We start from the raw sequence: 14,321 nt of genomic DNA, 5'->3' as shown, positions 1-14,321 counted from the left end.
ACCATTTGATGGACTTTCCAATCATTCTGAGCTATTAGGGCAAAGAGTGTCCGGATGGTAGCCCATTTTGCTATGGGGGAAAAAGTCTCCTCATAATCAACCCCTTCCTTCTGTGCAAAACCTTTTGCCACAAGCCTGGCTTTGTGCTTGTCAAGTGAGCCATCAACTTTATACTTGTTCTTGTAGACCCACTTGCAGCCAATTGGTTTGGTTCCTGATGGAGGATCAACCAACTTCCAAGTGCCGTTTTTTATCAAGGCATCATACTCCTTTTGCATCACCTATTTCCATTCATCATGAGAAGTGGATTCTTTGAAGGAAGTTGGTTCAAAATCTGTAGACAAATTCAATTCACAATCATAAGAAACATCCATATCAACAGGTGAATCAGAGTCATCTACATCACCTCCATTTTGTTGGGTTGAATTTCTTTTTCTTGTCTTTCTAACCTCATCAGGATGAACACTTTCAAGTGTCTTTGTCAGCCACTTTGGGGGACCTTTCTGAGATGGTTTAGGTTGCTCAGTTGATTGAGTTGGGACTGAATCAAGGTTGAGTCTCCCAATTCTGTCAATCACATCACTCAAAGTATCATTAGTGGTTGGAGTGTCATGCGGGGGAGAGCGTGCTTCATAATAAGATTCCATAGGTTGATCTAGTATAGGAATCCCCCCTTCAAGATGTGGAATATGATTATCAAATTGTTGAAATGATTTTGCATTTGCAAATCTATCCAAGTGATCAAGTTTCCACTCAACAACATTGTCAGCTTTGGATGATTCAAGAAAGATTACATCTCTAGATACACCAAACTTTTTATTTACTTCATCATAGAGATGGTATGCTTTGAAGGTGTTTGAATACCCCAAGAAGATACACTTACGACTCCTTGCACCAAGTTTGTTTCTATGAACCTTTGGTATCAAGGCATAATAGGTGGAACCAAAGACCCTGAGATGCTTTACTGAAGGAATGTGTCCATACCACATTTCATAAGGAGTCTTGTTTCTAATAGCATTAGATGGACATCTATTCTTTAAATATAGAGCACATAGAACTACATCATCCCAAAACATCAATTTTACATTCTTGAAAAACATCATGGAGCGCACCCTATTTAAGATTGTCCTATTCATTCTTTCAGCTACTCCGTTCTGTTGGGGATTATAAGGCACCATTGTTTGATGTTTGATCCCATGTTGGTGAAGATAGTTTTCAAATTCATTTGAAGTGAATTCTTTTCCATTACCAGTGTGAATAAAGCCAATATGAGATTATGCATCATTTTCAATCCATGTATGAAAGTTCTTGAATGTTTGAAAAGCATCAGATTTGTTCTTCAATAAATAAACCCAACACATTCTGGTGTAGTCATCAATAAATGTCATCATATATTTATTTCCATTTGCAGAAGGAACAAGCATTGGACCACATAAATATGAATGAGTGAGTTCAAGTTTTCTATGTGCTCTAGAATGTGAATCATGAAAAGACTGTTTGCTATGCTTTCCTAGAATGCAAGCATCACATTGCTTAAGTTTCCTAGGAAATGTAGGCAAACCAGTAACACCATTTTTCTTCAAAAAGCAGAGGCTATCATAGTTCAAGTGTCCAAATCTAGCATGCCATAATAAACTTGATGGAAATGTACCTTCATCATAATGAGAATTGTATGAGAAATTTTGTGCACGAGCAGAGGTACCTTGCAGCTTGAGAAGCCTTTCTTCTTCTATCCCTGTCATGACAAATGAGTGATCTGATTTTTTTCTCACCTCAACCTTTCCATCAAACATATGAATGGAGTGTCCTTGCTGGTGGATGTGGACCAAGCACAAAAAGTTTCTCCTCAGCTGTGGGAGATATAAAACATCATGCAGAAGAAAGTATGAAAGGCTAGGCAATTTAAGCCTAATTGTGCCAAGCCCAGATGGCTTGAGTTTTGATTTGTCTGCAAAGTATACTGCTCCATCAATATTGTCAGTAAATTATTCAAAAATATCTCTTCTAAAAGTCATGTGGCAAGTTGCTCCTAAATCAAGCAACCAATTATTTTTCCAAGAAGAAAGTGAAGCATTAAATAAGTCTTCATTTACTCCAAGATTACAGTGTGCCACAACATAGTGAGCGAATTCAAGTACTTTAGCTTTCTCTTTGTCATTAGTTTTACCTTTGGGTTGGTTTATTTCCCGCTCAATTCTGTCCCAAGGCAACTTGCATGTGGATGCATCATGTGATCCATATCTATTGCAACGTATGAAATGTAAAACTGACTTTTCTACCTCTAAAATTTCTTCTTCCTCTTCCTCTTCGACCATCTCTTCCTCTAGAAGAATCTTGAGCAAGATTATTCTCTCTATGTGCAAGACAGACAATCTCTTCAGAAGACTGAGGAGCTGTCTTCTTCCCAAAAGCTTTCTCTCTTTCAGCAAATTTCTTCGCAAGGGAGTCAAAGGTAATTTCTTTGAGGTTTCCATTTGCTTGCAATGACTCAAGATAATTTGAGTAAGTGGGATAAAGTACCTTGACAAAAGCTACTAGAGGAATATTTAGTTCAACATTAGTGAATTTGATATCATGCATAATACATTTTACTTCTGATGCAAGAGCAAGAGGATCATCATTTTGTAATTCAAGGCTGAACAATTTAATCATGAGTTGAACAACTTCAAGTGCAGAGTGTGAGTCATAGAGTTCCTTCAATTTTTGTAAGGCTTCGAAAGAATTTGAAAATGGAGAAATATGGTGAATAAGCCTTGCTATTCTTATTTTCCCAAATGGTGAATTCCTTGTCTGAGGTAGGTTGTTCTGGTTCTCTGTTTCCATCTCAAACACACACTCCTTTCCACAACTCATTAAAAATGAGAGTGTGTTTGATTTTTCGTGACCATTCTGGATAGTTATCCTTGTCGGTGAGAACCACTCCCACAATAGATATGAATGAATGCATTTTAAAAATATGTGTACTGTAAAAATACTTCTACTGCCACTGTAAAAAATTTGCACCTCTAGTGTTAAAAAATGCAGTTCTGGTGTAAAATTGGAAACAAAAAAAATTCACTTTGATATATAGGACAAAGGTATTTTGTGGGGGAGCTGGTTTATGGGGAAGGGTTTATATGTGGGGGAGGTAACGTATGGGAAGGATTTAATACCAAAAAAATCGAAAGGTTGTTTAATATTGTATGGAGTGGGCTGACAGTGAGTTTGGGTCCCTTGATGGTATTTGCAAATAATATATTAAAAACAGAGTGAATATACCACCGGTGCTGCGAACATAGTGGTATGGGGAATGGTGCTGCGAGTTAAGTGATGTGAAGTTTTATAAGCCAGCAGGTATTATGACAGCGTGGAGGAAACCAGAATACCAATACCAATGGCAAATGGAGGAAACTGGAATACCAAAACCGGAATATCAAACAACATGAGGGAGGAATGACACCAGAGTAATACCAAACATCGTGAGGGAGCAGCCTGATAGTAGGCAACAGATAGTATATAACATGTTGTGGACCACGATTCCACTGCACGAAAACTGGGAGTTGAAAATGAAAAAATTGAAAACAGTGTTGAAAACTTCACGTTCAGGAAATTATGGTGCATTTTCTCTTGGCGAATAGACTGATAACAATACACGTCCTCTGAATTTTGAGCACCATACCCATATTCTCTGCTTTCATCAAATATTTCAGAGTGCCATACTTTTTTCCCCAAAGATGTGCATCAAGATTTGTGTAGAGAATGAATTAAATATAATACATAACTTGAACTCTGCAACTCCGTGGAAAGGAAATATGGGAAAGATAGTCTGTCCCAACATCATCCTTCATGTCCCACAAAAATAAAATATTTCCAGTGATAAAGAAAAGGGAAGGGGAGCTCACCGGCGAAGGGTATTGCACACAATATAGGTGACTGTGGTAGATATCAAGAGAGGAGCAGCGAAGAATTGCTGTGAGCAGAATGGTGCAACTCTTGTTAATTGACCCAAAGGGAGGTATGTGTACAAGCCAACATTTGCTGTTAACCTATGCGATATCACAAAATATGCACTCAACACATCACAGTACAATTAGAGGTGTCAGTTCTGCAATATAGGTAGAATAGGCAGAATAGGCAAAAGGGAGTTCGAAGTGTAGGAATGCTAAAAATGGATTTGGCTCTAATACCCTGTCAGGCCAGGAGGTAAGTCCTCAAATGAGAATATGTTTATTCATTTAGGCTGTTTATAGTTATATACAAGAGGGAGTGACTCTTGAGTTTCATCTCCCAATGACTCTTCATTTTCCCTTATTTATTATTTATAATATTTACAATTGTTCACCCAATCCCTATGATTAGGTGTCAACAAAATTGAAACCCTTACATGGATTTTGGTCTTTTGGTGTTGTTCATCTCCCCAATGGAAGGGGGATCTAGAGGTATATTTTGTAGATATGTTTCTTTCCAAGTGTATTTATAAAGTAGGGAGTCAATATATTCCCTATTAAGAGAGGTTATGTTACCATATTTGATGAACTTATTATGTAGAGAAGCGATGATAATCTTGGGTGCTATGGAGTTCAAAGAATATACAGTGACTCTACCTACCACTCCAAGAGATAGAGCTCCTTTGAATGCAACAATTCTTGTGCCTTTAGGAGTGGATCCCATAACATATCCCTTCTCAAGGCCCAAAAGTTTCTTCTTGATTCCAAATATAACATGCATAGGAGGAGGATCTTTGCTCGTATATGATTTAGGATCCATCAAAACCCTAACCTTGAAATTCTTGCACCTTTTGCATTTATTCTTGCTCGACAATTAGTTTGAATGAAAGTTGTTCACTTAATGGTTCGTATGTTTGTGCAAGTGAGTATTGTGGTAAAACTTGAAAATAAATGATTTTTCTATAAAGTAACATGAAATAAATTACATGAAACAATAAATAACTTGTTGCAAATGAACATAAATTATTAATTTACTGAAAGTAATTTACTTCTCACCTGATTAGAGGCCTTAGTGCAAAAAGGAGAGGCTCAAAGGATGATAGGAGGAGGCTTTTAATGGTGACAAGAGAATCAAGAATGGAATGAAACCAACTTTATGGTCTAAAAACCAACAAAATGTAGAAATTATAACAAAGAAACAAGGGTTTCAGTGTTGCAAATAAGTAAGAAACAAATCTATCCATAATACAGGTTTTAAAAGAGCTAGATAATGGGATAAGAAAACAATGCAACAAGGGATCTTTTTGAACTCAAGCTCTAATAAGAAAAGGAATTTTCAGATCTATAAACGATAGTGGTGACACATGGGTTTGTCAACCTATGGCAGTAAACTACCAATTCAACCTGTCAACCCACTTTGTTGGAAACTTTTTTTTTTGTAAGCTTAGGTGGGACCTTCTCATTTTCGAGTTTTTACATGTCCGTTATTCACCCCATTTCCAGGGAGGGTAGCACAAGAATCGAACCCAAGATCTCCGGTTCGGTGAGACTTCATTTCCACGGCCATTGCCACTTGAGCTACCCCATGCGGACCACTTTGTTGGAAACTTACTAAAAGCCCTCAATTTTTTTTTTTTCTCCAAGAGTTAAAAATATGAATTTATATAGGTCTACTGACTGACTGTGAATAGTGGGGCACCGAGAACCCAACAGTCAATGAAAATGTGAACAAATAGGAAAAAATTGCAGAACTAAAAATGCTTTTCCTATTGCAGAAAGTGCACCTAGAAATGTGTTACTTGTTGCAGGTTTTGAGGCCAATGTTGGGTTGCCTAACGTAGGTACTCGGGAAAATAGTGTGTTTTCCAACTCAAATTTGGCCCTAAAAATTATGTTGTACTCCTAGGATTTCTGCTCCCAGGGTATGCACATATTTTTTCATTTGTTGCACTCCTGAGACCTGTGACTTATATGACAAAAAAAAAGAAAAAACTACCAAATTTTCCACATACATCACCACAAAAGAAAGTGTTTCTAAAAAAAAGAGAGTATTTTACAGAAAAAAACCACTAGGAATTGAAGTTTTCAGATCCCCAATGGAGTCACCATTTGTTAGTGGATTTCCTGTGCAATGGTTAGCAAGACATATTTTCCTACGGTGGTTTTATTAGGCTAAAAACTAAATGAGGGTTAAAACCCTAGAAGATGTGATTATGAATATGTTAAATGAATAAATCTGCATAAATAAAAGAGAGAAAACACAAAATGTGCAACAGATACATAATATAAAACATAAGAAGATCACAAAACTTCCATACCCAATGAAATTCAAACTTTTGTTTTGTTAAAAATATAATTCACCTATGGAGAAGTTACACAAAAATGTCTCACAATATCCTCTTCCTTGGGAGGGTTATTTCATGTCTTCTTTTTGTCGCTGTAATGGATCCTTCTCTCTAAAAATTGGTTAGATAATGTAGAAAGCAAGAGGTATATGGCGAGGCTCAAATGGAGAGCATTTGAATGTTAGAGAAGTAAAGGTTCAACAATGATAATGGTCATGGTGAAATGAGGGAAGAAAACCTCTCTGTTTATAATAAAATGCTGGGTTAGATTTGATATGGTCAAATAATAAAATATTTGTTGGTCCCAATCAAGATCTAACCACTTCTGGTATTTTATTATTATTTCTGAGAGGAAAATGTCAAAGAAATGGTTAATAACCTTTATTTAGATAACTAACTCAAAAAAATAATGATTCATTGAGTTAATTAATAGAAGTTGGTAAAATAATAAGAAATAATTACAAAACAAATGGGTTTATTAAATTACTTTTAGGTCAAACAATCAAATATGTTAGAAATAATTTATAAATAATACTTTAATAAATTAATTATAGAGAATGTTTAAAGGATTAAGGAATAATAAATAAACAATTGTTTTATTGAATATTTCTACTGAAACATAAAATGTTAGTGAAAATATTTTGAATTATTTTCACTTTAATGGGTAAAAATATGAGAATAACATAAAAATGAAAGAATTTATGGGTTATTCTCTTGTGGGTAATTAATTAATGGAAATAGCTTAGGAAAAGTGGTTCATTAGGCTATTTCCTTAGGTGGAAGTGGGTTCTAATGTGTAAAGACCTACAATAAATGGCATATTTCAATCCACCTAGTGAATTATGGTTAGGTGATCACATTGGATATGGAAATGAATGTAATTCAATAATGAAGGCTAGGTACTATCTTATACAAGAGCCAAGCATCATGAGAAATATTCTATGCTTATGAAATATTGTTTCTATATGAAATAGGTTTTAGACCAAAGATTTGTTATTGAAATTGCTATGAAGATATCTGATTGGGAGAATATGTCTATGATACATATGATATGATGAATCCATCTAAGAAGGATAGTTGATCGATGTTAGGATGGAAAACATGAAAAATAAGCTATTTTAGGACATGTTGAAGCCCCGAAAATCGGGTCGACAACAAGGGGGATACCCACCCGGTCCGGACCTTGGTTGGCAGCTCCTTATCCGTTTGGTATAGCGGGTCCGACTGGGGATAATGGGACCAGTTTCCCAATCTAAGGGTGTGTGTGTGTGTGTAGAGTTGGATGATGCTGATCTAAGAGTACTTAAAGCTAATTTAATTCAAACTTCTAAACTAACTCTATGCTATTGTAATCTAATGAGAAACAACACATCTAATCTACGCTAACCCAGGGTGAATTTATTCCATTATGCGATCTAAAGAGATTTCAAACAATAACTGGTAATAAATATCATTCAGCTATCATAAGAATAGAAATCAATTAAGATAAACCATTTTGCATAAAAAGTTAGGCAAAACAGTTGTGAACAACATATTGCATAATAAGTTATTCATATATTAAACATAAATACATGACTCCACCGTACAGAAGTGCCAAATGGTAACTCATACATTCATGCAGTAACATATAAACAACTGAAAACTGTATATCACTTTAAGAGTATAAGTAGAAATGGCCAAGAGATAAAAGTACCATTTATGACTAATCCTACCCATAAGCTTCAAGCAAAAACGATTTATCTCTACTTGTTCTAACATCTACTAAGAGTACAAAAGTGCAACATCAGTAGCAGACATTAAAATGCAAACATTAATAAATCTCGATCCATCCATTCATCAAAACCTCCTCTGAGGGTGCAGAAGTGCATGTTCCGAGGACAAGTTTTTGACAAATTTCTGGACCCTTCTCCAAATGCATGAGAAGGGTTAAAATACTACTTCCTAATTCTAATAATAGTGTTTTTACAAAATTTAGGATGCGGTTTTCAAATGACCGTCCTTTTTCTAATCTAATTTAAAAGAAAAAACAACATTCTAAAATAAGGCTACTTCTGAACTTGGTCTTTAAAGCTGCAAGTTTTCATCATGGGCTTGAGGAGAGTCGGCTGGATGACTTCTGCGCTGAGCTGGGCTGCGAAAACAGAATCTATGAGAGCTGGCACTACTTTTTCGGCCGCGTTTATGATGCATTTCACAGTCATCCATTGACTATGCGGCTTGACCAAGTATGCCCAGTAATACTCCCAATTCAACCTGTTTAATGCTTGGATCGCTTTTCCCTTTTCCTGTGCCTTCTGCTTCCATTTGGCTTCCAGTCGTAGCTTATTTGGTAGGTACCCCGGGGTGGTCTCTTCATACATCATTCTATACAAGGGTAAGATAAGCCCGTGACAAATCTGGTAGAAGTGTGGGACGAACTGAGAATCCCATAACACCTTATGATAAACATGGATAGGTAATGGGTCCTGGGTAGTCCATTTCCAACCCATAGTGGGAAATTTAGACACATAACAAATAGAATCCATAACATATGCAGACAGATAAAAAGGAGGATAGATCCTTTGAGACAAGGATCTTTTAGACCGGTAATTGATAATAGCCATGTATAGATTATCAGAAAAGATCTTGGCCCAATCCATAATATCGGCATTTGTGGCAGCATCTATTAATGGTAGCCATTCAGATGAAAAATTATTGATATCCGGCATCCCAAATAATCTACAAAGCATGTCCGCAACGAAACAATACGGACAGGTGAGGGAACCAGTGCTGTACATACCGTTTTTGTCCTTTTTGAGCGGCTCCTCTTTTCTGGACCAATCTTTGGTGGTCTCCGCTAGGTTTGGGTTTTCTGCCACAAATTTCTTAACGAATTGTGCATTGTAAGTCGCCTGCGGTTCAGGAAGATGATACATAAGCTTTAAATCTTGCGCAGCGAATGATCCGATGAGCCCATGTCCTTGAACCTTGAATTGTCTGTTGTTCATCTCTGCATTGTCAAGTATCCACTTGATCATATCCGTATATGGTAGAATTTTGGGCCTTGCTGCTATCCGGTGAAGAAATGAACATGCTAGCTCCTCTAAGGACGCCTCGGAAGAGCGTTGTGAGCCCGCGACAACATCAACCTTCATTATTCTAGGATTTTCTTCTTCAAGCAGCCTGTACATGCTTTCCCATGTCGATATCCCTGCGTCTTTGTTACAGGCTGTGTCTGTATACAAAGGCGCCATCTCCTTCGTCTTTTCCTTCGCCTCAGAGCCTTGAGCTTTATTTTTCTTTCCCATTTCTTCCTGCGTTTGGCTTTGAATCGTCTTAGCTCTTCGTTCCTGCAGATTACGAGTGAAATGGAAATGACTGATCCAGAAAGGTGATGGGAGAGTTTTAAATGCAACAGATATATCAAATATGCCACCTTACGTGAAGTAATTCTTTACAAAAGCACGCGTCCTCATTTCATTTAGTAGCTGATAACTAATTCATTTACTATCATTAAAAACGCATGATCTTGAGTCAGATTATGGTAAGTGGATTTTCTTTGAACAGCGTGCCCGAAAGATTCGTGATGAAGTGATTTATGATTTGCTTACGTAACATCGCAGATCGCGCCATTGCAAATCGCACCATCGCAGATCACACGAACATAATATCGCAGCGATCACAACATCGCAGGTCGCAGAAGTTTAATGTTTGCCGAATCTTGCCAGCTCATTTCTGCGATATGCGATCTTGCGATCGGTGTTATCGCAGATCGACAAATCTTGAAGTTTTTCCTTATGAGTATCACTTTATTGCAATGCGATATTATGCTTAACACGAGAGTCTTGCGCATACCGATATTATAGAGAAATGGAGGCATTTCCTACCTTTCTTACAACGTGGCTTTAAAGATATTTCCCTTATCATAGACTTAGGTCAAAAAATATTCAAAGGACCTTTCTAAGCTTACGATGGTAACCTTATTTTGAAGAAAGGAAACTCTTACTTTTTTCCTAAAATTTAACTAAGGGTCCCCATTCATTTAGTATTTTGGACAACACTTAAATGAACAAGGGGGGGGGGTGTTGCTGGCCACAACAATTGGCGATTCACTTGGGAGAACCAGTTATCTCTGATCTTCTATTGACGTTTTCAAACTTCCGAAACAAAAAATTTTCTCAGAGAACTTAAACTTTATTATAAAAAGATAAAGCATATTATACTTCAAACTGTCAATGATATTTCGTTTCAACCTCTTTCTATTTTAATTACTTGTATCCTCAGCTTGTCCTTGCATTTACATCAGCCATTACTTGGTCTTGTAAAACATAAAATAAAGTTTCCCCTGTGTATCAGCCTTTTTAAATATGCTCCTTTGTCGCAGGTAGAGCCTCTGCTGCCAGCAGACGTCCATAGCCTCGACAGGGTTACCTATTACCCAGTAATGATCCTTTATCCTGCTTAAGGCTATTTACAACTTTTCAGAGAAAAACCCATTTTGACACTTTTTTCCTTTTTTATTCTCTAAAGAACAATGTCTTGGTTTGGTGGCCAAATTATGACACAGTCATTCACTTGATTTACACTTTTGATGAACAAGCTGGCTCGTGATGAGACCCCTTGTCTTTTGATTGCAACAATCTTGAGTCGTTGCCCTGTTTTGGTGGACATTATTGGCAAAGTCAACAATTTATAATATCTGTGATCATGATAAGCCGGCTCGTGATGAGACCTCTTATTCTTTGAGATATAGTGTTTTTTTTCGGATTGTTCCTCTGAATGTTGCGATTTCCTTTAGCAGGGAGGAAGTCAAATTTTCTTTCCTTAAGAAAGTTCTGGACGACAATAATAGAGTTTTTTGGAAATGGCTGTTTCTACAGAGAATCTTTATTTCAGTATTGATACCTTTCATTGTACTGACATAAAACAATTTCTTCACTAAGATAGCTTTCTTCAAATTTCTTGGAGTTGAAACTAGTATCATATCTGGGTTAAAGTTCTATTGATAATAAAGATCAAGTTTCCAAAAGATTTGCTGTTCATAGAAGCAGAAGTTCAAAATTTTGATAGAGAAAAGGTGTCTTTAGTAAATGTCAAATGCTTGTTAACCATGGCAAATTTTATTACGGAGAAAAATATTTAACGAAATGAGAGGTAGACATTCCCTAGGGTTATGTACAGAATAGGGATAATCTCTTCTCTTATTTTGCCTACCAACTATTAAAAGTAAACCTAATAACCTAGCTAAATTACTCCTACTCCTATTCTAACTATATACAGAAAATTAACTAGGTGAAATGATATTTCCAGTGGAGCCATCTTTTCATTTTTATTCCTACACGTATGTAACTTTCGAACATCAGTGTTAAGAACAAAATTTTTCTTGGACTGTTAATGTTGGATGTGGAATAAGAATGTGTAACTTCAGTTGGAATTCTGTCTGAAATCTCTTTCTCATGAAAACTTCTTTCCAACTGGATACCTATTGGATCATAAAAATCAGGATGAATTTCTGTTATGGATTGATGATCTCGTAATAGGAAAGGTGACAAGCCAGGTTGCGAATATGATTTTTTGGTTTTAATGGCCTGTAACCTACTGTGGGTTGAAGTTGAGCTTTTAGCAATTTCTTGTAAAAGGAAAGTTTCCATATATGAATCACTAAATAAATCAATGAAGAATAGATGGAAATTTCTGGAAAGAGATTTATCAATTGGCGCGAATTTCCGACAAGTTTCGAAAGGTACTTTCCTTCGTTGATGGTGTTTTGGATGCCAAATAAGTTTTCTAAGGAAGTCTGATATTGATTGATCTTGGAATTGAAAAAGTTCTATACTTCCTTGACACAGTTTAGCTTTCCAAAATGGTAGCACATCTTTCGAATGTTCTTTGATAAGGTGCTCAACATACCACAGTAATCTATCAAAAGTCTGAAAATTTAAAACACAATCCGATTTTGTACAAAATGAGTGCAAGTGAGAAAGAAAGAAATGATTATCTGTACAAATAGTGTTACAGCACAACTGGGATTGACTTGGAATATCTTGTTTTTCACAAGAACTGGCCAGAATTATGGGATCCGAGCAATTTCGAATTCCGTCTTGTGAATCAGAAGACAAGTTATGATTGTGAACAGGCATGGGGGTTTCCTCATGATATGAATCATAGATCGGGGTATTGTCTTGGATAGTAAAATCATGCAAATGATCTTTTACTTTGAAATGAGGATTAACTGATATGATTTCTGAATTAGAATATCTCTCATTATCTGAGCTTTGTTGAGTTACTTGGGATAAATCAACAACATCATCGTTGTCAAAGTAGCTATCATAAATGATTTTACAGGTTTCCCTATATTTCTCTTTTTCGTGATATATTTTCAGACAAGGAAGGTCAAGTGGTTCTTGTTTGAAAATGATCAAAGGATGTTCTATAGCTGTCTTTTTACCTTGAAAACCTAATGATGATTCATTTGAATAATCCTTTGTACTTTTTGAGATATCTTTAATATTGAGAGGGGAAAAATTATCATCACTAAAAACATCAGGATAAAGAGAAAAATGCGATTCTGGAACAATGCATTTGAAAATATCATCATGGAAAAATCTTTGTTCATCAGATTCATCATAGACATCGGGCTTTAGATCATACCTTTGTGTACTGATACTTTTTGAAAGAGAAATAGTTTGCTGTTCTAACCTTGGCATCTGCATTTGTTGATTTGCAACGATATTATCTGACCTTGTATCGAAGTCATCTCCTGGTTCCAAGGCAGGCTTTCCTCCAACATTCTCGCTTTTGTCTTCTTGCATTAGAGCATGCATGTCTCCTAGGCTTTGGGAACTTTCTTCATCATGGGTGATTTGTATATTCAAATTGGAATCCTCATTCACATTAGAAGAAAATGAGACAAAGCTTGAACTAATTTCTGCTTGATCAGACATAGGAGGTAGGGAATACTCAGCATAATCCGAAGATTCTTCATCCATGAGTTCACTTTCAAGATCATACTTTAGACAATTAAGATGAAATCACATATTAAAATCCCTAACAGATTCATCTTGTTTCCGTAGATAATCAATTTCATCATATACCTGGTCATAGTCATAACAATCAAATTCAAAAATGAAAATCTTGACGAATTGGTCCCAGCTGTGAATTGATGCAACTGGGAGGTTTCTGCACCATTTTATAGCTTCCACCGTGAATGTAAGAGTAAAAATTCTGCATAAAACGCCTTCATCAATTCTTTGAATATCCGAACTTGAAACTCTTTGAATAAATTTAAGAGCATGATTAAAAGCAGAAGAATTATTCTTACCATTGAATTTTACCTAAGACAAGAGTCTTACCACTTCAGGTGGAGTGTTGGAAGAGGTAGGAACATGGATGCAACTCCAAATGGGAAGTTTGTGAGCAACCATCCTGATTCAGACGTTACAATTGAAAATCATTCCAACAGACACTATGTTCAAGCCCTCCTTCTAGCGCCAAATATGTTGAAGCCCCGAAAATCAGGTCGACAACAAGGGGGATACCCACCCGGTCCGGACCTTGGTTGGCAGCTCCTTTCCGTTTGGTATAGCGGGTCCGACTGGGGATAATGGGACCAGTTTCCCAATCTAAGGGTGTGTGTGTGTGTGTAGAGTTGGATGATGCTGATCTAAGAGTACTTAAAGCTAATTTAATTCAAACTTCTAAACTAACTCTATGCTATTGTAATCTAATGAGAAACAACACATCTAATCTACGCTAACCCGGGGTGAATTTCTTCAGAGATTTCAAACAATAACTGGTAATAAAGATCATTCAGCTATCATAAGAATAGAAATAAATTAAGATAAACCACTTTGCATAAAAAGTTAGGCAAAACAGTTGTGAACAACATATCGCATAATAAGTTATTCATATATTAAACATAAATACATGACTCCATCGTACAGAAGTGCCAAATGGTAACTCATACATTCATGCAGTAACATATAAACAACTGAAAACTGTATATCACTTTAAGAATATAAGCAGAAAACTGTATATCACTTTAAGAATATAAGCAGACATTAAAATGAAA

The sequence above is a fragment of the Pinus tabuliformis genome, chromosome 6, assembly GCF_031772625.1.
Source record: "Pinus tabuliformis cultivar Carrire ecotype Pingquan chromosome 6, CPIR1, whole genome shotgun sequence".
NCBI classification, from domain to species: domain Eukaryota; kingdom Viridiplantae; phylum Streptophyta; class Pinopsida; order Pinales; family Pinaceae; genus Pinus; species Pinus tabuliformis.
The sequence above is the reverse complement of the archived record's forward strand: the minus strand, read 5'-3'. Positions refer to the sequence as shown.